We start from the raw sequence: 25,845 nt of genomic DNA, 5'->3' as shown, positions 1-25,845 counted from the left end.
TACCAAAAATTTCGAGAAGAACTAACACCTATCCTACTCAAACTCTTCCAGAAAATTGCAGAGGAAGGTAAACTTCCAAACTCATTCTATGAGGCCACCATCACCCTAATACCGAAACCTGACAAAGATGCTACAAAAAAAGAAAACTACAGGCCAATATCACTGATGAACATAGATGCAAAAATCCTCCACAAAATTCTAGCAATCAGAATCCAACAACACATTAAAAAGATGATACACCATGACCAAGTGGGCTTTATCCCAGGGATGCAAGGATTCTTCAATATCTGCAAATCAATCAATGTAATTCACCACATTCACAAATTGAAAAATAAAAGCCATATGATTATCTCAATAGATGCAGAGAAGGCCTTTGACAAAATTCAACATCCATTTATGATAAAAACTCTCCAGAAAGCAGGAATAGAAGGAACATACCTCAACATAATAAAAGCTATATATGACAAACCCACAGCAAACATTATCCTCAATGGTGAAAAATTGAAAGCATTTCCCCTAAAGTCAGGAACAAGACAAGGGTGCCCACTTTCACCGCTACTATTCAACATCGTTCTGGAAGTTTCAGCCACAGCAATCAGAGCAGAAAAAGAAATAAAAGGAATCCATATTGGAAAAGAAGAAGTAAAACACTCACCGTTTGCAGATGACATGATCCTCTACATAGAAAACCCTAAAGACTCCACCAGAAAATTACTAGAGCTAATCAATGAATATAGTAAAGTTGCAGGATATAAAATCAACACATAGAAATCCCTTGCATTCCTATACACTAATAATGAGAGAGTAGAAAAAGAAATTAAGGAAACAATTCCATTCACCATTGCAACGAAAAGAAAAAATACTTAGGAATATATCTACCTAAAGAAACTAAAGACCTATATATAGAAAACTATAAAACACTGATGAAAGAAATCAAAGAGGACACTAATAGATGGAGAAATATACCATGTTCATGGATGGGAAGAATCAATATAGTGAAAATGAGTATACTACCCAAAGCAATCTACAGATTCAATGCAATCCCTATCAAGCTACCAGCGATATTTTTCACAGAACTAGAACAAATAATTTCAAGATTTGTATGGAAATACAAAAAACCTCGAATAGCCAAAGCAATCTTGAGAAAGAAGAATGGAACTGGAGGAATCAACTTGCCTGACTTCAGGCTCTACTACAAAGCTGCAGTCATCAAGACAGTATGGTACTGGCACAAAGACAGAAATATAGATCAATGGAACAAAATAGAAAGCCCAGAGATAAATCCACACACATATGGACACCTTATCTTTGACAAAGGAGGCAAGAATATACAATGGAGTAAAGACAATCTCTTTAACAAGTGGTGCTGGGAAAACTGGTCAACCACTTGTAAAAGAATTAAACTAGATCACTTTCTAACACCATACACAAAAATAAACTCAAAATGGATTAAAGATCTAAATGTAAGACCAGAAACTATAAAACTCCTAGAGGAGAACATAGGCAAAACACTCTCTGACATAAATCACAGCAGGATCCTCTATGATCCACCTCCCAGAATTCTGGAAATAAAAGCAAAAATAAACAAATGAGATCTAATTAAAATTAAAAGCTTCTTCACAACAAAAAAAATAAAGTTTTTATACTATCTTCTCCCTTGTTTAAAGTGATATGTAAAATAAGATAATGACTATTAAGACTGAAAATTCTTTCCCTAATGCAATTATCCAATCTGAATAATATTATCTGTTTCAATCCAATACTATCACTATTCAAGGAAAATTCACTTAGTACCACAAATTATTTCAAATGTTCTATAATATATATGCATATGTACATGTATGTGTATTTATATACAATATGTATATGTATATTTGTGTGTATATATATATATTCATATATATATATTCATATATATATATATTAAGATCAACCTATTTAGAACACTTACCCATTTACAGTTTTTCTTACCACACCAATGATGTGATTAGGTTTTTTTTTTTTTTTCCAAGAAACAATTCATGTCAGCTCTGAAAACAGTCCCACAGTTACTAGCTGTAGATGTCATATTTTGAAAAATGTTTGAAAGGCAGAAAAGATAAGGCTGTATTGGTGGCTATTGGAAAGCAAAGATTAAACACCTAGGTAAAAGGCTGCAAGCAGAGGTAAGCCCTTGGTTCTGAAAATGCATCAAGTTCAGAGTGAGCAAGTGCTACCAGAGCCATAGGGGGTTGTGTGGAAGGCAGCAATTAGAAGAGGCAATTGGAGGACTGCCCAAGGTATAAGGGAACCTCGGAAGGTAAATCCCTCTGCATTATTTGAGGCTACAGAGCCCTGGGTGCAGCACATGTTCTGACTTGAATAAGACAGCAGAAAGATGCTTTCTAAAGAGAGTGGTGGACAAGTGATATGGATGTTGGGCCTGGAGAAAGAAGTGTAGCAGTGTTCACATAGAAAGATAAATCAATAAAGGCAGCTTCATAGCTCCACTGAGCGTAAAGCACAGCAAAGCTAATTCCCTTGGAATGAAGTTCTTCTTAACTTTGGGAATTACAGGAGCCCCAGGCCAAGAGCCTGCCTTCTCTTAGCCCATGCTTCCTCCATAAAGGGACACCCAAGTCACAGTAGAAATAACTCTTACATGATAGTCTTCTTTTAAACCTTCTATTGGGTAGAAAGGCATTTTGAGTAAAGAGTTAAAAGAGATAAATCTAAGAAAATAAAATAATTGACTAGAAGAAATACAGGAAATGAACAAAAAATAATATATTACAAATTACAATGAATATTCTTTGACATAGTTAAGAGACTATTATATCTATAATGCAAGACCATGCTACCATGAATAAGGAGCAAGCATAGAACAACAAGAAACAATTTTGATAATTAAAAATATGACTGCAAAAGCAAGTAAGCAATAAATTCAAAGTCTGGTTGATACAATAGAAACCAAAGTCTATTGTAGAATAAACGAAGAAAAGAATCAGTGAATACATGAAGAAAAATCCACAATTAGATACATTATCCTGAAATTTCTAAGCTTCAAGTGTAAACAGATATTTCAAAATCTTCTAGAGAACAAAAACAGGTACCTAGAAAGACTAAATTTTTCTCATTGAGGGATTCAAAGAATGATGCTAAATGCTAGGACTTAATGAAGCAAAACAAGTACTAGAGTTTGAATCTGAGAACTATGAATCATTTATGAGGCCAAATATATAATATATATTTAGTTAGTATTAGTTAGGCAAAGACAGAGCATTTAGTCCTATGTTTTGGCATTAATCTTAAAATTATCTAAGATTTTGGTCCAGCAAAACAAGAGAAACCTAACAAAAGGACAGTATCAGATCCAAAGCAGTAGAAGCAACCCAAAATTTTGTTTTGAAAAAAAAAAAAATCCAGAAAGGCAGATGTGCATCTAACATCTGCACATCTATCTGCCTGTTTAGACAAGGAAGTTGAAAGCATTTTTGGACCCAGGTTTGGGGGCAGTGTTATGGAGTGGCAGTCAAGAGATTTAGAAGCCCTCAATAAGAAGATGAAGCTGTGGTTCTTTTCTGTTCAGAGAAAATGAATGAGTAATTCTATCTTCCAGGAAAAGAAAAACAAGAACATGATTCAAATACAAAGCAAACTAAAATGTAATATAAGGAAATGTAAGGAAAAGGGATTTATTTGTGCCTGATGCTTGAATAATTCTATGTTGTCATCAATTTATAAACCTAGAATTATGTGTGTTCTTGAGCCCATTCATTCTACTTGACTCTTTAGTGACCAAAATTTGTGTCATCAAATGTAAATAATTAATAGTTTTAAACTTTTTCAAGTTCAGTTCAGTTCAGTTCAGTCACTCAGTCATGTCCGACTCTTTGCAACCCCAAAAACTGCAGCATGCCAGGCCTCCCTGTCCATCACCAACTCCCGGACTTCACTCAAACTCATGTCCATCGAGTCAGTGATGCCATCCAGCCATCTCATCCTCTGTCGTCTCCTTCTCCTCCTGCCCCCAATCCCTCCCAGCATCAGAGTCTTTTCCAATGAGTCAACTCTTCGCATGAGGTGGCCAAAGTACTGGACTTTCAGCTTTAGCATCATTCCTTCCAAAGAACACCCAGGACTGATCTCCTTTAGAATGGACTGGTTGGATCTCCTTTTACCTTAGAAAAATTCCAGAAGATTTAATATACCTGTTTTGAACTTTGGCAAGATAAAAAGAGATTTTAGAAATTGAGTGAGAGACATGAAAGCTGAAAAACTATAAAAACCTGGAGTTAGATGTGAAAGGGAAACTGAAGGTGTTTAAGGGGGATAACAATTTCATGTTACAGCTAGAAATCAAAAGATATTATCTAAAATTTATCAATCAATAAATGTTAAGAAACTTGCTTAGAATTTTAATAATGACTATCAAAACAATTAAAACACAAAGAGTAAAAAGTAGTTGCTGCTCAAGAATAGTAAATGAAGTAGGGGATGGGATGAAAGTAAATATTTTACTCTTATGAAAACATATTTATATCTGCTATGATGTATAATTATAGGTTGTAAACAGATATGAAGGAGTCCCAATAAGTCAGTGTTAAAAGTCCTGTGTCAAGGATGTTTTCAAATGTCAGTAATAAGAACACTGATTCATAATGGTGTAAACCATAAAAAACACTGTCACTAATAACTTAAAGTCCATAGGGAGAATGGCTGTCAGGAAAGGCATCCTATTTACTTGATTGGCTGTTTCAGGTGTTTTAGCATCAGTGATACCATAGGTGTTATGCTTTTGCATTAATATTTTTTAGTAACATTATCAGTAGTTTGGATTTGGCCTCAGGAAAATACAGTTATAAAATGGCTATAGGAGTTCTAGGTGTCCTATGCAAAATGTCAGTGATATAAGAAAAAGAGGCAGTTCTTAGTCTCATAATTCCTTTTCAGGAGTGAGAAAATCTTTCTCAGATTTAACTCTTTGACCAGAATTTGGTTACATAACCTTCTGTATACCAATCAATAACAAAGACAATATTTCCATGATATATTTGGCAGTTATGATCTGTCACAAGAGCTAAGAAAAAAATTAATTTCCTCTTGATCCATATAAAGAGAGTGGATCCTTTCATCAAACCACTTTTCTGATTGGAATAAAGACATGTAAATTGATGCTGGGTAGGCAAACAACCATGTCCACATGAGGGCTCCAGGCAGAAGACTGGAGACTGGTGGTGAGCAAACCTTAGTTTTAATTCATACTCCCAAATCACCTAATCTGCATTTGAATTTCCTCACTTGAGAGGTTAGAATGATGACCTCACTCACTAGTTCTAATGAATCAAAATCATCTAGGAGGCCTATTATAATGCAGATTGCTAGGTATGACCCTCAGATTTTCTGATTCACTAAATCTAGGTGTTGCTTAAAAATTTGCATTTTTGACCCTTTCCCAAGTGATTCTGAAGCTGCTGGTCTGAGAACTGTACCCTGAGAACCACTGACCTTAGGTGATGATCTTCCTGGAGGCTCATATTGGTATACCTTGACACACTGCCTGACAGAAGTGACTGAAAATAATTAAGTGTAAAATGTTTTAAGTTTTAAATACATTTCCTCTAACATTTAATAAGTCTTAGCTTTTCTCTAGGTCTAGATCCCAAAGAAAGGCAATGCTAAAGAATGCTCAAACTACCGCACAATTGCACTCATCTCACATGCTAGTAAAGTAATGCTTAAAATTCTCCAAGCCAGGCTTCAGCAATACGTGAACAGTGAACTTCCAGATGTTCAAGCTGGTTTTAGAAAAGGCAAAGGAACCAGAGATCAAATTGCCAACATCTGCAGGATCATGGAAAAAGCAAGAGAGTTCCAGAAAAACATCTATTTCTGCTTTATTGACTATGCCAAAACCTTTGACTTTGTGGATCACAATAAACTGTGGAAAATTCTGAAAGAGACAGGAATACCAGACCACCTGCCTGCCTCTTGAGAAATGTGTATGCAGGTCAGGAAGCAACAGTTCGAACTGGACATGTAACAACAGACTGGTTCCAAATAGGAAAAGGAGTACGTCAAGGCTGTATATTGTCACCCTGCTTATTTAACTTATATACAGAGTACATCATGAGAAACGCTGGACTGGAAGAAACACAAGCTGGAATCAAGATTGCCGGGAGAAATATCAATAACCTCAGCGATGCAGATGATACCACCCTTATGGCAGAAAGTGAAGAGGAACTAAAAATCCTCTTGATGAAAGTGAAAGAGGAGAGTGAAAAAGTTGGCTTAAAGCTCAACATTCAGAAAATGAAGATCATGGCATCCGGTCCCACCACTTCATTGGAAATAGATGGGGAAGCAGTGGAAATAGTGTCAGACTTTGTTTTTTGGGGCTCCAAAAATCAGTGCAGATGGTGACTGCAGCCATGCAACTAAAAGACGCTTGCTCCTTGGAAGGAAAGTTATGACCAACCTAGATAGCATATTGAAAAGCAGAGACATTACTTTGCCAACAAAGGTCTGTCTAGTCAAGGCTATGGCTTTTCCAGTAGTCATCTATGGATGTGAAAGTTGGACTGTGAAGAAAGCTGAGCACTGAAGAATTGATGCTTTATTTTATTTTTTTATTTTACTTTATAACACTGTATTGGTTTTGCACTGTGGTGTTGGAGAAGAGTCTTGAGAGTCCCTTGGACTGCAAGGAGATCCAACCAGTCCATTCTAAAGGAGATCAGTCCTGGATGTTCTTTGGAAAGAATGATGCTAAAGCTGAAACTCCAGTACTTTGGCCACCTCATGTGAAGAGCTGACTCATTGGAAAAGACTCTGATGCTGGGAGGGACTGGGGGCAGAAGGGGAAGTGGACGACAGAGGATGAGATGGCTGGATGTCATCACTTACTCAATGGACGTGAGTCTGAGTGAGCTCCGGGAGTTGGTGATGGACAGGGAGGCCTGGCATGCTGCAATTCATGGGGTCACAAAGAATCAGACACGACTGAGCGACTGAACTGAACTGAACTGAGGTCTAGATTTATCACAATTACAAAATCTACTCTTCATTCCAATTAAGAATGTAGTGTTGCCAATACTCCCTGAATGGACATATATTAGAAAATAATTTAATGTTAATTAATTCTTTGGTTTGATATCTCTGTTCATCTACCTGTATGCATTATGCAAATGTCTTTCAACAATATGCTTGAAATGTTTTTTAATGTTTTAGAAATAAAATACTTAATACTAACAAAATTCTATACCTGAGTTATTCCAGTGCTCCTGTGTGGTGACCAACATGTAGCCAAAATCCCATAATTATGCCCCAGGCTTCATACTGTGGGGAATCATTTTCTAAGCCTGTTCAACTACAGAACACATTTAAACATTGGCAGACTATCAAGCAAAGCTCATGAGATGTAACGTCCATTTGGATTAAAATGGACAGCAAAAATGATCTCACAGCTGAATTATTTGCTATAAGAAATAACTGAACCCTGATTTATATGCTTTCTAAGAAACATTATAAACAACAAATTAGAACAATTAAGTCATTGTCATTATGAATTAAAAGGACAAAATAAAGTGAAATAATTTACTGTGTATATTGATATGAAACATAACACAGTAAACATTTTAATGAGGCTAGTGTTTTTGAGTCACTGCTTCCTTTTATATTAAATATTATGAATAATTTTATTGCTTAAGTTTTTATTCTGCATGGAATTTTGGTATGATTTCTTTCAATTTTAATGTTGTTTGACAATTTTGTTTGCACAATAACTACGTATTTTTAATACTGGCAGCATTGGACAGAAGTACAAATATCAAACATTTCCATCATCATAAAATCATCAATTGTAGAGCACTTATAGTCTATGATGTGTAATTTAGTATCTGTCTTCTAGCTTGTTACAGTTCCTATGATAGTCTATGATGTGTAATTTAGTATCTCCCTTCTACTTTATTACAGTTCTTAGTATTTTTTTCTTTTACATACTTAGGAATTCATAACAGTGTTCATCCCCTCATAGGTGCTCAATATTTGGAATCTCATTATATTTTCTCAACTGCAACTGAATGTGATCTATCCTTCAGATTATAATTACTCAGTAAATACTCAGATTTTTTTGTTTGTTTCCTCCTCTTGGAGAAAAAATTAAAGAAGCTCTAATTTCCATATGTCAAGAAATATTTCCATTTCATATAGAAGACAAATATGCTCAATTAATTGCAATCTTACTCTTGTCTAATTAATGCAATATTGAATAAAGTTGATCTTCTTTTGCTCCAACAAGATTAGGTATATCCTATTGATTTGGAAAAGTTATTGCCTCCTTAAATGCTCCTGGACAATGTTACCATGGTGGATTGTCTTACGCACTTAGGGAGACAGTGGTAATATGCTGCTGCTGTTGCTGCTGCTGCTAAGTCGCTTCAGTCCTGTCCGACTCGTTGCGACCCCATAGACAGCAGCCCACTGAGCTCCCCCGTCCCTGGGATTCTCCAGGCAAGAACACTGGAGTGGGTTGCCATTTCCTTCTCCAAAGCGTAAAAGTAAAAAGTGAAAGTGAAGTCGCTCAGTCGTGTCCGACTCTTCCCGACCTCATGGATTGCAGCCTACCAGGCTAAAGAGGAGAGCGAAAAAGTTGGCTTAAAGCTCAACATTCAGAAAATGAAGATCATGGCATCCAGTCCCATCACTTCATGGGAAATAGATGGGGAAACAGTAGAAACAGTGTCAGACTTTATTTTTGGGGGCTCCAAGATCACTGCAGATGGTGACTGCAGCCATGAAATTAAAAGACGCTTACTCCTTGCAAGAAAAGTTATGACCAACCTAGATTGTATATTCAAAAGCAGAGACATTACTTTGCCAACTAAGGTCCGTCTAGTCAAGGCTATGGTTTTTCCTGTGGTCATGTATGGATGTGAGAGTTGGACTGTGAAGAAGGCTGAGCGCCGAAGAATTGATGCTTTTGAACTGTGGTGTTGGAGAAGTCTTGAGAGTCCCTTGGACTGCAAGGAGATCCAACCAGTCCATTCTGAAGGAGATCAACCCTGGGATTTCTTTGGAAGGAATGATGCTAAAGCTGAAACTCCAGTACTTTGGCCACCTCATGCGAAGAGTTGACTTATTGGAAAAGACTCTGATGCTGGGAGGGATTGGGGGCAGGATGAGAAGGGGACGACCGAGGATGAGATGGCTGGATGGCATCACGTACTCGATGGATGTGAGTCTGAGTGAACTCCAGGAGATGGTGATGGACAGGGAGGCCTGGTGTGCTGCGATTCATGATGTCGCAAAGAGTCAGACACGACTGAGCAACTGAAATGAACTGAACTGAGGCTTCTCTGTCCATGGGATTTTCCAGGCAAGAGTACTGGAGTGGGGTGCCATTGTCTTCTTCGGTAATATGCTAAATTTCATAAAATGCCAGGTAAGATAGTGAAGCTTGTTTTTGTATATATGCTACTCTGCTATGACCTCAAGGGAAATAATAAACCCCAAGTGATACTGATAGTCTGAAAGCTACTTTCATTCTACTGCTTCTTCTATCTTATGCTCAACTTTCAAGACATTGTAAAAGATAGGAAAAAAATTGGTTTGGGTGGCATGTTAAGGGAAAAATGGAGATTTCATATTACAGTGAGACACAATGAGTATCTAATGAGTATAATAGTGTGATTTTTTTTTGTAAATATCCATTCTAGAAAAGTAATTCATTTTAATTTGGCAACACTATTAAAGCAGAATTTTCTAAGTATGAGTATTATAAGGAAAACTTGCTGATGAAAAATACTCAAAATGACAAACTGAGGTGAAAGTGACATGTTCACCTCTAGCATGATTTAATGTTTGGCTAAGAGGTTTTCAACATAATGAAAAGATATTTACAATTCAAGCAGGTAACTATACAAAGTGATGTGAAGTTTTGAAAGGATCAAGTGCTTATTCTGTTCTCACTTATAGTACAAGGTTTATCTATGTAAATAATTTTTCCCTTTCCTTGTTTTTCTTCCCAGTAGCTTGCATTCTAAAAATATCTGCCTTAAATAGCCCTCCTTTAATGCTAATAGCTGAGTTTTAGTCAATTTTAAAGAGAATTTTCAACCAAATTGCAAAAACTGACTATATACCACCACATTCATATAAAAAAGTGCCTTAGATGAAGGTCTTGAGATTTTATATTAACTGTTATGTGGAAGCACAAAAGGTACAGGGAAACTTTGCTATCACTGGTGATTTTTTCCTGTGAATAACAGAGAAGTATCCACATACGTATTGCTTATATCTGCTCATTAAGACACTGCTAGTTTAACCACATATGGTATTCTCCATAATTTATCATAATATGTAGAAATGTTACCTTCAGGCAACTGATATAAGAAACAATTAAATAAAATGCTATGGTGCTATCTGTGTCTGTAGGAAACAACTCAGGAATTTAAATATCTGTCCTACCCAGAGGGGCAGCCAGAATCTACCTCTCCATCTTTATGTCTGAATTTATAGGATTTTTTTTTCTTTAAATTGTAAATATCACTTGCAATGGGATAGATGTGAATGCAATGACCTAGCCCTCTGCTCATCAATAAAGATTTTTCTGCATCTTTCTCTTACTGAAACATTATTCCTGTGGTTTGTATTTCCATACGAATCAATCCTGTAAGGTTCTGGAACCAAGACAGACACAGCAGGACCTTTTCTATCCTTCTGCGCTTCCATTTTTGAAACTGACATTAAGTAACACTACTTGGAATAATGAGGGAAAGCGGCATTGGCTTTTGAAGCCCAGAAAAGTGGCAGTGATAGAGGAAAAGTCAAAACATAATGATCACAAAGTGAATTAAAAGAATTAAAATAAACAACATTAATTATGAATAGTGACCAGTGACTTGAAGATTCTGTGTGATGTTTGTTGGAGGCTGCTGTTTTAATCAAAAAGAGGAAGATTTTTACCAGTCACTTTGGATTTCAACTTCATAGTATTTACTGGATGAAATTTGCCAGTCATCATTCTCATGTGAATGTTCTAATATTATTTTTTTCTGGGACTTTTCTCCTGAAACAACCTGTGCAGAATCCTCTGACCTGTGCATATTGGAAAAATTTAAGTTAAATTCCTCCTGCACCTCAAATCATTTTCTATTTTGATGGTCATTTGGGAGCTATTACTTTAAGTCCACCAGTGTTGAAGTTTCTCTTAGCCTGTTATCCTGCATAACAATAAGCATCACAGGAATATTGAAGCATGAGAACTATGATTTGAGAAATTCAGCTCAGGCCTGAAATCTGGGCCAGTGCATTTAATTGAGACCACATTTAAATTTCTTTGATATTTCTTTATAGAAAAGTATAATGCCTCAAAGGGGAAACAAATTTTCATCTTAGTTACATTAGCTTTGTTAAATAAGCAAATAACCACTTACCTGTAAGCAAAAGAAATGGACATAAAATTTAAATCACTGCCTTCCAGAATAAGCAATTGCTTTTCTATAGAATTATTTTCAATCAGCAATTAGTCATGCTGAATAAATATTTTATAAAGAAGTTATAAGAAACAATTCAGCTTTCTTAAAAAAGTAATTGACTATTGTCTGTTTGTAGCTCTTGAAACATTTTCCTTGACTTCCTTTAATTGGTCAGGATGGGTCAAGACAAGATCAGCACAAATCCCACCATTTCCCTGTTTTCTGAATTGTGGATGTGCATGGCCTATAATGGGCTTCCTTGGTGGCTCAGATGGTAAAGAATCTGCCTGAAATGCAGGAGACCCAGGTTCAGTCCCTGAGTCAGGAAGATCCCCTGGAGAGAGAATGGCTACCCACTCCAGTATTCTTGCCTGGAGAATTCCATGGATAGAGGAGCCTGGCAGGCTATAGTCCATGGGGTCACAAAAGAGTTGGACATGGTTGAGCGATGAACACACACATGACCTATAATAGAATTATAATAGTCATAAAGCTCAATGTGAATTCTGTATCTGAATTTGCTGAGCCTAGTGTTTTCAACATGTAGGGAATTACTTTAAAGTGTCTTTTTCTTCTCTCTTTGAAAATGCAGTTTGCATAGTAATATGTGCAGACACATATGTAAATTACACCATAGGAGAAACAGATCCACATAGTCTTAGTCTGACAGAAACATCTTTAATAGTCCGAAATACACAATCACTGAAGGAGGGGAAAGGTGGGTCATGATACAACGTGACTATAATGAGACATATGAATATAAAGTATGTGCATGGTACTCATCTGGGTTGTTTTTAAAAAAAATACTGATTTTTACACTTTCTTATAGATTTTATGACAGGCTTGTGCAGTTTCCATAGTATGCATTGGAAAGTTAAGAATGACACATCCATTCATTTGACAAATCATTTATTTCTTTAATATCCAACTTGCTTAAAAAGTATTTGTGATAAGAAAACTAAATTCAATGAAAAAATTTTTGAAAAGATTAATAAATGGAAAGGTAAGGATCAATGAGTTAATATAAAAATAGACTGAGACTAGTTGCCTTATTTGCAATTCTTTTCTCCCATTCTGAAAGTTGTCTTTTCATCTTTTTTATAGTTTCCTTTGCTGTGCAAAAGCTTTTAAGTTTAATTATATCCTGTTTGTTTATTTTTGTTTTTATTTCCATTACTCTGGGAAGTGAATCAAAGAGGATCTTGCTGTGATTTATGTCAAAGAGTGTTCTGCCTATGTTTTCCTCTAAGAGTTTATAGGGTCTGAACTTACAGTTAGATCTTTAATCCATTTTAAGTTTATTTTTGTGTATGGTGTTAGGAAGTGTCATAATTTCATTCTTTTACATGTATCTGTGCAGTTTTCCCAGCACCACTTATTGAAGCATTTGCTTTTTATTTATTGTGTATTTTTGCCTTCTTTGTCAATGGTAAGGTCCCATGTAGGTGTGTTGGTTTATCTCTGAGCTTTCTGTTTTGTTCCATTGATCTATTTGTTCCATTGATTTCTGTTTCTGTGCCAGTACCATACTGTCTCAATGACTATAGCTTTGTAGTATAGTCTGAAGTCAGGAAGGTTGATTCTAGCAACTCATGCAGTTCAATGTCAGCAAAACAATCAACTCAATTTAAAAAAAAATGGGTGGAAGACCTAAACAGACATTTATCCAAAGAAGACATAAGATGTCCAATAAACACATGAACAAAAATGTTCAACATCACTCATTATGAGAGAAATGCAAATCAAAACTACAATGGGGTATCACCTTATACTGGTCAGAACTGCCATCATCAAAAAAATCTACAAACAATTAATACTGGAGAGGATGTGGAGAAAAGGGAACCCTCTTGAATTGGTGTGAATATAAATTGATACAACCACAATGCAGAGCAATGTGGAGATTCCTTAAAATACTAGGACTAAAACAACTATATGACCTAGCAGTATTACTATTGGGCATGTACTCTGAGAAAACTATAATTCAAAAAGACACATATACTCCAGTGTTCATTGCAGCACTATTTACAATAGCCAGGACTTGGAAGCAACCTAGATGTCCATCAACAGAAGAACAGATAAAGATATGGTACATATATACATTGGAATATTACTCAGCCATAGAAAGGAATGAATGAGACTTAGTTGCACTGAGGTGGATGAACCTAGAGCCTGTCACACAGAGTGAAGTCAGAAAAAGAAAACCAAACATTGTATAATAGTGCATATATATGAAATTTAGAAAAATGGTATCATGAACCTATTTGGAGGGCAAGAATAGAGACAGACTGTAGAGAATGGACTTGTGGACACTAAGGAGGAAAGAGAGGGTGAGATGAATTGAGAGAGTTGCATTGACACATATAAACTTCCATGTGTAAAACAGGTAGCTACTGGGAAGCTGCTATTTAACACAGGGAACTCAGCCTGACACTCTGTGATGACCTAGAAGGGTGGGATGACGGGATATTGGGGGAAGGCTCAAGAAGGAATGGATATGTATATACACTTATTGCTGATTCACACTGTTGTATGGCAGAAGCAAACACAGCATTGTAAAGCAACTATCCTCCAATTAAAAAAATAATAATTAATTTTAAGAAAGAGAGATCCAGTATTAAATGTTAGAGCTTCCCAGATGGTTCAGTGGTAGAGAATCTGCCTACCGATGCAGGACATGCAAAAGACACAGGTTGGACCCCTGGGTTGGGAAGATCCCCAAGAATAGAAAATGGCAAACCACTCCAGTATTCTTGCCTGGAAAATTCCAGGGATGGAGGAGCCTGGTGGGTTGCAAAGAGTAGGACACGACTGAACAATGATCACACATACACACATTGCTGCTGCTGCTGCTGTTATCAAATTCTATCTTCAAAGTACAAACTGACTGACCCCGGAGTATGCAAAAGAATTTTCTACTCACTGTCACACAACAGGATTTACTGCAACAGTTGTTGTGTAGTATCATACTGGGGTAGGATTCTGGCCAGTAAATCAAAGTGAATTTTGAAACAAAGAAAAAAATAGAGGAAGATACAATAAAGGCTCTAAGAATTAGAAAAAAAAAAGATAGACTAAGGTAATATCTAAAATGGTCATTATGACTAATGGGTCACTAATTTGTCTGAGATTTTTGGTAGTCAAGGAAAAAGGAGAAATATAAATCAAACATTTTTATCACATTTACATTAAAAAAAATCAGAGCATTACCAAAGATGAAGTATAACCACATTGTAAAGATTGAGATCTGAGAAAAATTTATCCCATGGATCATAATAAAAATAGTCCCTATGAAATAATAATTGATGCCTTTGTTGGGCATCCTTCCTTACAACAAATATAATGAATTACATCAGGCTATAACCCACTAGGGTCCTAGGCTGAGGTTGTCATGCCTAAAACACAACTTACTGAAATAAGTTCTTTTTCAGCAAAAAAGAAAAGGAGGAGGAGAAGTTGTTCACAAATTGCCATCTGCGTGTCTTCTTCTATACACTTTGAAAGGATTCAAGCATGCACATGCATGCTCCACACATATAATTCATTGTGAAATTAAAATGCATAATCATACAGGAAATCTGCCTAGGAAAAAAATATATGTAAAGATCCCTATCTATAGTAACAGTATTCTGCCCATTTTTATCTTACAACATAATAGAACATGACCAAGAATAACATATAATAATTATAGGAAATGCAATTATCCAGATGTTATTGTCAGAAGAGCAGAGAAATTTAACACCCAGTGGAGCCTATGAAAGGCTACCCTCCATTGTTTTCTACTACTCTATCTAGTCTTAACCCGTACAATGAGGATTTTAGAATTTTTGTGGTTAGTTGACAGGTGCTTTGGGAAATTTATCGCATCTTCCAAGTCAATGTAGGCATTCTTCCTCTAACTTTCAACAATGTCTTCTTGAGCATATTCCTGTCACTGGTTTGTTTTTTTTTTTCCCCAGGGCCACAATTCACTATATTTTTCCTGGAACAATGAGGGGGAGGGAAAAGGAGCAACACGTGTGTTACAGAATGATGGCAAATGGTAAAAGGAGTCCCCGTCACAGCAAAATCAACCATCACATAAACTCCTCAGTGATAGGCTCACCAAAGCACATGGGGATGCAGTCTCCTGCAGTCAGGAAAGAGGGGAGGGGATAAGACAAAGAACAGAGAGGTACACATTTTTCCTACCCTTGTTCCTCATAAATTCAAGATTTCACACAAAGTTTTGATTTCTAGCAGTAAATATGGAGCTGTATTCATCTGTCTTCTGTTAAACTATCTTGTGATATTTTGACATAAGTATATTAACCTACATAAAAGTTCCTGAGTGACATGTATATATACTTCTTTTCCTTCTTTGATCTTCTGACCCCAGTGTCTATAAGAAAGCCCTGCTCATTGCTTCTCTCTACCCTAGGATTTGAGATTTAAGGAGGTATGGTCTACCCAGTGTATTTGGCATGAATCATCCAGAAATACACATGATCCAGAAGGTTGAGAACAAGGAATGGAGTGTTTCTAGATTTTTCAGAGTTGTTACTCAAATTGCTTAAATGTTGTGGAGACATCCTGCAGGTTAAATGTGTATTGCGTAGGTGTGTGGGCTTTTGGGGAGGTATGAAAAAAGGAGTGTGATATAAGTCAGTTTTTTAGAATCTAGATTTGGTCCAAAATAGAAAATAGAAGAAGGGAAAGGCAAAAGATAGGATGGCTTAAGGTCCTCACTTAGAGATGAAGGGTACCCAAACTTACATTTCAATTTCTTTTTCCTGGTGCAGAACTTTTCGTCAAAGATGTTTTGGCTATTTATCTCTTGGTTACAGAAATAAGTTTGTAAACAATAAATCCACAAAAGAACATGGAGAAAAACCAACGCATTATATTTATACAAGCTAGGTCACTTGGCAATCAACAAATCAGTGACTTGTGGAGTCCTTACACTCTCCAGCAAGCCCAACAACTAGATGGGTGTAGCAATTAGGGGAGGCAAGAATCCTGGATCAGACACATAGCACCCAATGTGTCCTTTTACATTCACCCCATCTTGACACAGTGAGGTAGGTCTGTGATGATCTCACAGCACATAAACAAAATCCCTTTTCTCCTTTAGCTACCATACCACTGTTAATCACTGATTCTTGGTAAGGCACTAGCTTCAGGCACCACAAAAAAGCTCTCATGTATGAGTTGGTCTGGAAACCAAGGAGGAAAAGCTTAGAATTTTTAAAGGCTAATTTTTAGTCATTGCTTTATACATACATCCCTGGGCAGCACAAGATGGGTACAGAGATATTGTTCTTAAAACCCATCCATGCAAATTCACATTTTTTACCAAAATACATTCAGCCTGTTGTACATGGTATGTCCAGCAGCTCAATCCAGTGAAGGGTGGATCTGGTATGTAGAGTGAGTCCAATGCTCTGGGATTGGACGTCTGGAACAGTGTTCAGATTATTTTAATCAGCCTAAGCCCTCAGATACCTGTGTAAAGTGAAGTAGAAGCAGGTATTCATATATTCAAAACAAAAATATTCAGAATAATTTTTGACTCACTGTTTGAATGGTCCATCCAAACTTATTTTGACATCAAGCATTTTGGTAATTACTTGGTTTCCCATCTTAGTTTATGTAGAAATAGCTTTGAGAAATATTATTTTTTGAAATTTTATATCATTTTTGTAGCAAAATTAGACCCTATACAAGGTTTGTGAGATTAGAATGGAACTCTGTAACTTATTTTCTGAGAAAGGATCTTCTTGAAGGTTCCTGCATGTTAACAGAACATCCCAACAGAACCTTGGACTAAATTGTGATAGGAGAGAAAATGATGGCAATTGCATAGAGAAGAGTTGCAGTAACAACCCCCATGCAGCCTCCTTATACTTTAGTGGAAGTGAAGTATCATTAAACTTTAATAAAAGAGAGAAAATGCAAAGTCGGGTGGGGGGAGGATAGCAAGTGGATTGATGAAAGAAGTAAAAAATTTGGTATTTACCAGGAAACTGAGGTGAGACAATGTTTTAATTTCTGATCTCAAGTAAAAAACATACCTGGTGCTTTTTCTCTACAAGGCCGGTATATTTTAAAATGTTACTTTCAGAAGTTATTCTCCTACTCAGTGCCTTGAATTGACTGAATTTTTATTTACTACTTTTGAAATATACAATAATAAAATGAAATTTCCTCTTTACTCCTCAAAGTAAATATCTGCAAGCTTGACATCACTTTTAGGAAAGAAATATTGGGTTAAGCGAATTAAGATGCTCACTAAACTGATGCATAGCAAGGGGAAGAGTTAGGAAAGGTAAAGCAGCAGGAAGGAAAAACTAGGCAATAGGATCCCTTTGATTTTAATGTGAATGAACTGATCTCTCATTCTAATAGTTTAAAATTAAAGCATTAAGAGCTGAAAAACTGTTCTTGTTCTATTCCTTAGGCATCTGTGCCTTCAAAAAATGTTAAATATAATAATAAGTTTTCCAAGCAGCATATGTAAACTATCTTTGCAAATATGTCTGTACTTAGAGATTTTGATCATGTAACCTGAAAGAGCAGATTACTTCTTGAAAGAACAGATTATTTCCAACAACACAAGAGAAGACTCTACACATGGACATCACCAGATGGTCAATAGTGAAATTAAATTCATTACATTCTTTGCAGCCAAAGATGGAGAAGCTCTATACAGTCAGCAAACACAGGACAGGGAGCTGACTGTGGCTCTGATCATGAACTCCTTGTTGACAAATTCAGACTGAAAGTGAAGAAAGTAGGGAAAACCACTAGACCATTCAGGTATGAGCTAAATCAAATCCCTTATGATTATACAGTATAAGTGACAAATATATTCAAAGGATTAGAACTGACAGACAGAGTGCCTGAAGAACTATGGACGGAAGTTCATGATATTGTACAGGAGACAATGATCAAGACTATCCCCAAGAAAAAGAAATGCAAAAAGGCAAAATGGTTGTCTGAGGAGGCCTTACAAATAGCTGAGAAAAGAAGAGAAGCTAAAGGCAAAGGAGAAAAGGAAAGATCTACCCATTTGAATGTAGAGTTTCAAAGAATAGCAAGGACAGATAAAAAAGCCTTCTTCAGTGATCAGGGTAAAGAAATAGGGGAAAACAATAGAATGGGAAAGACTGGAGATCTCTACAAGGAAATTAGAGATAGCAAGGGGAAATTTCATGCAAAGATGGGCACAATAAAGGACAGAAATGGTATGGGTCTAACAGCAGCAGAAGATATTAAGAAGAAGTGGCAAGAATACACAGAAGAACTATACATAAAAATCTACATGACCCAGGTAACCATGATCACTCACCTAGAGCCAGACATCCTGGAATGTGAAATCAAGTGGACCTTAGGAAGCTTCACTACAGACAAAGCTAGTGAAGGTGATGGAATTCCAGTTGAGCTATTTCAAATACTAAAAGATGATGCTGTGAAAGTGCTGTACTCAATATGCCAGCAAATTTGGAAAACTCAGCAGTGTCCACAGGACTGGAAAAAGTCATTTTCATTCCAGTCTTAAAGAAAGGCGATGCCAAAGAATGTTCAAACTACCACACGATTGCACTTATCTCACACACTGGCAAAGTAATGCTCAAAATTCTCCAGACAGAATTCAAAACTATGTGAACTGTGAAATTCCAGATGTTCAAGCTGGATTTAGAAAAGGCAGAGGACCCAGAGATCAAATTGCCAACATCTGTTGGATCATCAAAAAAGCATGAGAATTCCAGAAGAACATCTACTTCTGCTTTATTGACTACTCCAAAGCCTTTGACTGTGTACATCATGACAAACTGTGGAATATTCTTAAAGAGGTGAGAATACCAGACCACCTGGCCTGCCTCCTAAGAAATCTGTATGCAGGTCAGGAAGCAACAGTTAGAACTGGATATGGAATGACAGCCTGATTCCAAATCTGGAAAGGAGTATGTCAAGATTGGTATATTGTCACCCTCCTTAATTAACTTATATGCAGAGTACATCATGTGAAATGCCAGGCTGGATGAAGCGCAAGCTGGAATCAAGATTTCCAGGAAAAATATCAATAACCTCAGATATGCAGATGACACCACCCTTCTGACAGAAAGTGAAAAAGAACTAAAGAGCCTCTTGATGAAAGTAAAAGAGGAGAGTGAAAATTTGGCTTAAAGCTCAACATTCAGAAAACTAAGATCATGGCATCTAGTCCAATCACTTCATGGTAAATAGATGGGGAAACAATGGAAAGAGTAAGAGACTTTATTTTGGGGGCTCCAAAATCACTGCCAATGGTGACTGCAGGCATGAAATTAAAAGACGCTTGCTCCTTGGAAGAAAAGTTATGACCAACCTAGACAGCATATTAAAAAGCACAGACATTACCTTGCCAACATAGTTCTGTGTAGTCAAAGCTATGGTTTTTCCAGTAGTCATGTATGGATGTGAGAGTTGGACTATGAAGACAGCTGAGCAACAAAGAATTGATGCTTTTAAACTCTGGTGTGGAGAGGACTCTTGAGAGCCCCTTGGACAGCACTGAGATCCAACCAGTCCATCCTGAAGGAAATCAGTCCTGAATATTCATTGGAAGGACTGATATTGAAGCTAAAACTCCAGTACTTTGGCCACTTGATGTGAAGAACTGACTCCTTGGAAAAGACCCTGATGTTGTTAAAGACTGAAGGCAGGAGGAGAAGGGGATGACAGAGGATGAGATAGTTATATGACATCACTGACTTGATGGACATGTTTGAGCAAGCTCCAGGTGTTGGTGATGGACAGGGAAACTTGGCGTGCTGCAGTCCATGGGGTTGCAAAGAGTCAGACACGACTGAGTGACTGAACTGAACTGAACTGAACCTGAAAGAGTCAAAGCAACTTCTTAACATGTTTAACAAACTTTGAGAAAATTTCTTGGTTGGTAGGATGTTTCATCTTAGAATACTTTAGCTGAAAACTCATTTTGACCCTGCCCAGGTAAGACCAAGTAGAAATATTTCACAAGATACATTATTTAACTAAGATTGCAATTGCCAAAAGATAAAACTTGAAATTTACTAAATTGTGCAATATGATGTTGTTTGAATAAAGTTCTAACATTGTAGGACATTCTCTGAAAGATCAGAGTTGCACAGTGAAAGGTTTGTAAAGGAAGAACCAGAAGCATTTTTCACTAATTCATACAGAGTCTCAAACAGTGGTTTTATTAATAATTTGATACATCTTAAAAGCAACTGTTTGGAGACCAAACAAATAGAAAAATGTAAAATAATAATCATTGCCCAGATTTCAAAATTTTTGAATTATATTTGTTCAAGAGGATATGGTCCTCCTGAAAGTTCTGTTGAAATAAATGGAAAAAAGAAAGATATCTACACATAGAGAAACTTCAGCCGTTTGGAGTTTATAACATCACAGTTGGCAGCATGGATGACACTGATTTCGGAAGAAGAAATTGATAAAATGAACATTTTTAAAAATAAGATTTTAATTCAAATTGTCATCATAAGTGGGTTTCACAGAACTGGCAGGTTAGAAAAAAATAACATGTATTCCTTGGTGTGCACCCTCATGGTAAAGTCTTTGCTCATTTTTTGTGTTTATGCTGCTGCTGCTGCTGCTGCTGCTAAGTCGCTTCAGTCATATCCGACTCTGTGCAACCCCATAGACGGCAGCCCACCAGGCTCCCCCATCCCTGGGATTCTCCAGGCAAGAACACTGGAGTGGGTTGCCATCTCCTTCTCCATTGTATTTATATTTAATATGTGTTAATTTTTATGCTTTTAATTATAGCTTAAAGATTAAACCACTTTAATAGTTATAACTCTGAGCAATCAAGATCTTAGTTTTACAACCAATCTTTGTTTTACAAAAGGATGAGTGACATGCAGGTAAATACACGTTTAGATGACATTAAACCCAAGTTTTATTTTTAAGGAATAAAACAGTTCTTGAACAGCTGCACATCTCTCAGTTGGCATTGAATTTTGTTATTGATTTTCCCAAGGCACATGGTCTCCCTCAGCCTTCCTCTTTCACCAGCTTGTGCTCTGGAAACATGGCTACTCAAGCTCCAGGGTGAGTGCATGGAAGTCTGAGGACCCAGGTGGCATCTAGGCACCCCAGACAGCACACACACAAGTGGCACCTGGGTCCTTCAGTTGCTAAGCTCTCTTTTTCCTTTCCCCTATTTGAGTGACCAGAGGACTTGGCAGCCCTTGCCCTCTGTAGCCCTTTTGGATTGTTCTTTGGCAGGAAACATCTGTGACTAGGTCTGGCTCCTGCTGGCTCTGATACTGGATATCCTGTAACCAGAGCTGTTCTAAAGTTATCAGATTGGACTAATGCTAAGTCATCAAAGGAAAAGAAATATAATTGATGCTTAAATTTAACTTTAAATCAGTCCCACTTGTTTTAGATATGACTTCACTAAAAGGCACAGAAGTCATCCTTCTTCAACTGTCATCTTTCCTGTTACTATTCATTATGTATCTTCCAAACCATTCTACTATAGTCCACGCACAGTGCTAGGCACTTAGGGATATTATTCCTGATCCTTGTAGAAAACATTCAAGTTAGGCAAATGTCTTCCCATTTTGCAGAAATGGCAGTAGTTGAGTTCTTATTCAAGGAGACAATGAACAGAGTTGGGTCTGAAACACAGGACTGTCTAACTTCATTAGCCCATGCTACTTCTGACTATTCATGCAGAGCCATATTGCTACAACAGCATGGCCCTGTCTACCAACTCTCAGCCAAAGAAGTACTTGGTGTTCCCAGTAGCAAAAACACTGAAACCCACCACTAACTGGGTCCTAGCATTTTAATAAGTGTGATTTTCTCATTTCTTTCCAATATGGTTCTGCTGCCATACCCAGGAAAGCATACATTTTTCATTTTCCCATTTCTGTGTTATATATTCCATTTACCTCCTTCCTGTCCTTTTTTGCCACTGTTACCATACATTTTACGTTTCCATATTTGGAAGCACCACAAAATATTATCATCTTTCAGCAAATAGCTTTTTTAAAAAAATCAAGAAAAATAGTTACTATAAATTAATATAAACACTGTAAATTAATATAAAATATGAATACCAGTTTAATATATTTATGTAATATAATTAGCATATTTGATAGTTATATATATAATGCTCAGGACTCTTGAGTCTTCCTGAACAGTCTAGAGTCTATTGTTTTTTTATCACTTTCTTTTAGTCTAGAGAAATTTTTGTTAGTATTTGTTTTTGTGAAGTCACTCAATCGTATCCAACTCTTTGTAACCCCGTGGTATGTAGTCCGCTAGGCTCCTTCATCCATGGGATTTTCCAGGCAATAATATTGGAGTGGGTTGCCATTTCCTTCTCCAAGAGATCTTTCAATCAAGGGGTTGAACCCAGGTCTCCTGTATTGCAGGTATTCTTTACCATCTGAGCCACCATGGAATCCCTTTGTTTTTGTGTGGATTATGCCAATTAAAAACCAAATCTCTTAAATTTTACTCAGCTGAATATCATCATTTTGCCTTTATCTCTGATAAAAGAAATTTCTGGTTGTGGAATTTCAGGTGGATATATTTGTCTTTTAGCATTTTCAGTTCAGTTCATTTCAGTCACTTAGTCGTGTCCGACTCTTTATGACCCCATGAATCACAGCAATCCAGGCCTCCCTGTCCATCACCAACTCCCAGAGTTCACTCAAACTCACATCCATCGAGTCAGTGATGCCATCCAGCCATCTCATCCTCTGTCTTCCCCTTCTCCTCCTGCCCCCAATCCCTCCCAGCAGGAGGGTCTTTTCCAATGAGTCAACTCTTCACATGAGGTGGCCAAAGTATTAGAGTGTCAGCTTCAGCATCAGTCCTTCCAATGAACACCCAGGACTGATCTCCTTTAGGATGGACTGGTTGGATCTCCTTGATTGCTAAAATTTGCCTTCTGACATCCATTGTGTCTGATGACAAATTATCCATTGTTCACATATTGTCCTGCATATAGTGTATTACTTTTCCTAAGATTTCATGATGTCCTATCTTTGTTTCTCAAAAGTATGACTATGGTATGATTAGGTGTAGTTATTTCATGTTATTTTTATTGTTACTTTTTACTTATATTTTGAAAAAAAAATTACCAAGTGGCTCATGACTTTTTAAATCTCTCTACCTGCTATGTTTCCCAATGTCGTTCATTTTGTCTTTCTTGTTCTTTCTGCCTCGTGCCACATTTCTTGGCATCATTTACCTTTACATGGTTTCCTCTCACTCACCATATATCTTGGTCTTGCATTCCTTGCCTTTGATACCTCTCAGTCATGCTTCCTGTTTGGCAGATTACACCCCCATACCATTATGTTATCTGAGCACACTCTGATTATAAATATTAGACAGAGTCGTTGTCCTCATTGTGAAGATTAGTGATAGATGTGGCCACATGTGTTTCTGAGAGCAAGTGGTTTTCCTCTCAGACACTTTGAAGACCCACAGATCATTGCTTTATTAACTTGGCTTTTGTTGAACATTTTTTTTTCTTTGTTTACTTAATGTCTTTTTTTTTTTTTTTTTAATCAGATAGAAGTACCCTGGAACACAGGGATAAGTAGCTCAGTCTCTTGAGAACTTTACATTCTATTTGGAAAGAAAGACCAGGAGACAAACATTACAATCTAATGTTATAAACTTCCAGGAGAGTTTAAACAAAAAGCAGTATGATAAGGAACAACTTGCTTGTGACTGAGAATTCCATGTAGGAGTATATCATTTTACAAAGAGATGCCATTTGTGCTGTCTTGAAAAACCGAGTTGGAGTTCAACAGATGGAGAAGTGGGGGAGGATTTCAGAGGCAAAAGAAACAGAATGTTAAAAGATATAAAGACCTGAAAAATAATGTTATTTGACAAAGTTCATTTGCTGAAAGGATCCTGGCATGACTTCATGGGGTTTGAGAATAGGCAGGAGATAGGCTAAGAAACAGGAAATAGTGCAGTGGTTTGTCTGGCATGCTAAAGCAATTGTAGTTATTTCTTGTAGTAGAAAGATAATGTACACTTTCAATGATGTCCATGTCTTAATCACGTAAACCTGTGAATATATCACCTAACATGGCAAACAAGACTATTTAGATGTGATTAATTTAAGAACCTTGAGATAGAAATATCCTGGATTAACCAGGTGACAAGGAACACATTCTCCCTTAAAACCCAATATATAACAATAAATTTGTGTTTTTTTTTAAGTAACTAAACTTGTGATAATTTACCAATGTGCTCCTCTATGTAGTATGCAGCAGTTTAATGGAGGTTTTAAGTGACATTGCTTTGGTCAGTGCAAATATGAGTGATAGCTTGACTTGGAATTAGAGGCAAAGAACAGCAGTGGAGAGACTCATTAGAAGGTAATTTTCATAGCCCTGTTGAGAAATGAAATGGGATAAACACAATATTGGAGGTAATTGGAGGGGGGTCATGGTTCGCATCTTTCCAGAGGGAGATGTTTATGTCAGCGATGATATAATTGTCAAATAAGCACAATATTCTATGACAGTATAAAAATTACAAACACTTTTTCAAGAATACCTTGAATGCTTTAGTGTAGATCAATTAAGATGTTATAAGCATAAAAGAAGAAAAAATGATAGAAAAAAGAAAAACTATGTATATGCACGCACATATGTATTTGATACACAACTGTAGCTTAACTCTTGATGTCAGTACTTTCTTAGTCCCATATCTCCTGATTCATAGACTTCATCTTCTTCTTCAGTATTCTTCTTGACTTAATCATAGTGTCCTGTTGGAAAAATACACTTCTCTTGTATCCTCTAATCCTCTTTTTTTGTTTAAAATTCTGGACCAGGGATCATTAGTTGGTGGTAAAATCAATTTTTATAATGAAATAGAACATAATAGAAAATATCAAAATATGTCACATGTAGAAAATACACGTAGTTTCATGAAACTTATCATTTGATACCTATATATAAGTATGTATATGTATATGTGTATTAGTGCTTGATCACATGGAAAATGGTTTCTATACAATTATACACATAAAATCCCTGGAACATAATACTGACATGTCTGTATTTCATCAGAATTTAACCATACTACACCTATAATTTAGGGTCCACCTAAGGCTCTAGTCCTAGAGCCAGGGAAGAAGTAAGTATTTGAGAAAATTTTGTCAGCAGAGTGAAAATAACCCTAGTTAACAATACGATGATGGAAGTAAAAGAATCAACACTAAGAAATTATAATATCATGCAGAGGAGCATTTGGTACCATGAATTTGTTGCATGCATTTTAAGAGCTGCAGATATTTTTGTTTGTTTTATTGGTGTTTTCAAAGTGAGACCTTTAATATCTGGGACCCACATAATACAAATTGAGTACAGAAGTA

Source organism: Oryx dammah, unplaced genomic scaffold (assembly GCF_014754425.2).
Source record: "Oryx dammah isolate SB20612 unplaced genomic scaffold, SCBI_Odam_1.1 HiC_scaffold_1, whole genome shotgun sequence".
In the NCBI taxonomy this organism is placed as follows: Eukaryota; Metazoa; Chordata; class Mammalia; order Artiodactyla; family Bovidae; genus Oryx; species Oryx dammah.
The sequence above is the reverse complement of the archived record's forward strand: the minus strand, read 5'-3'. Positions refer to the sequence as shown.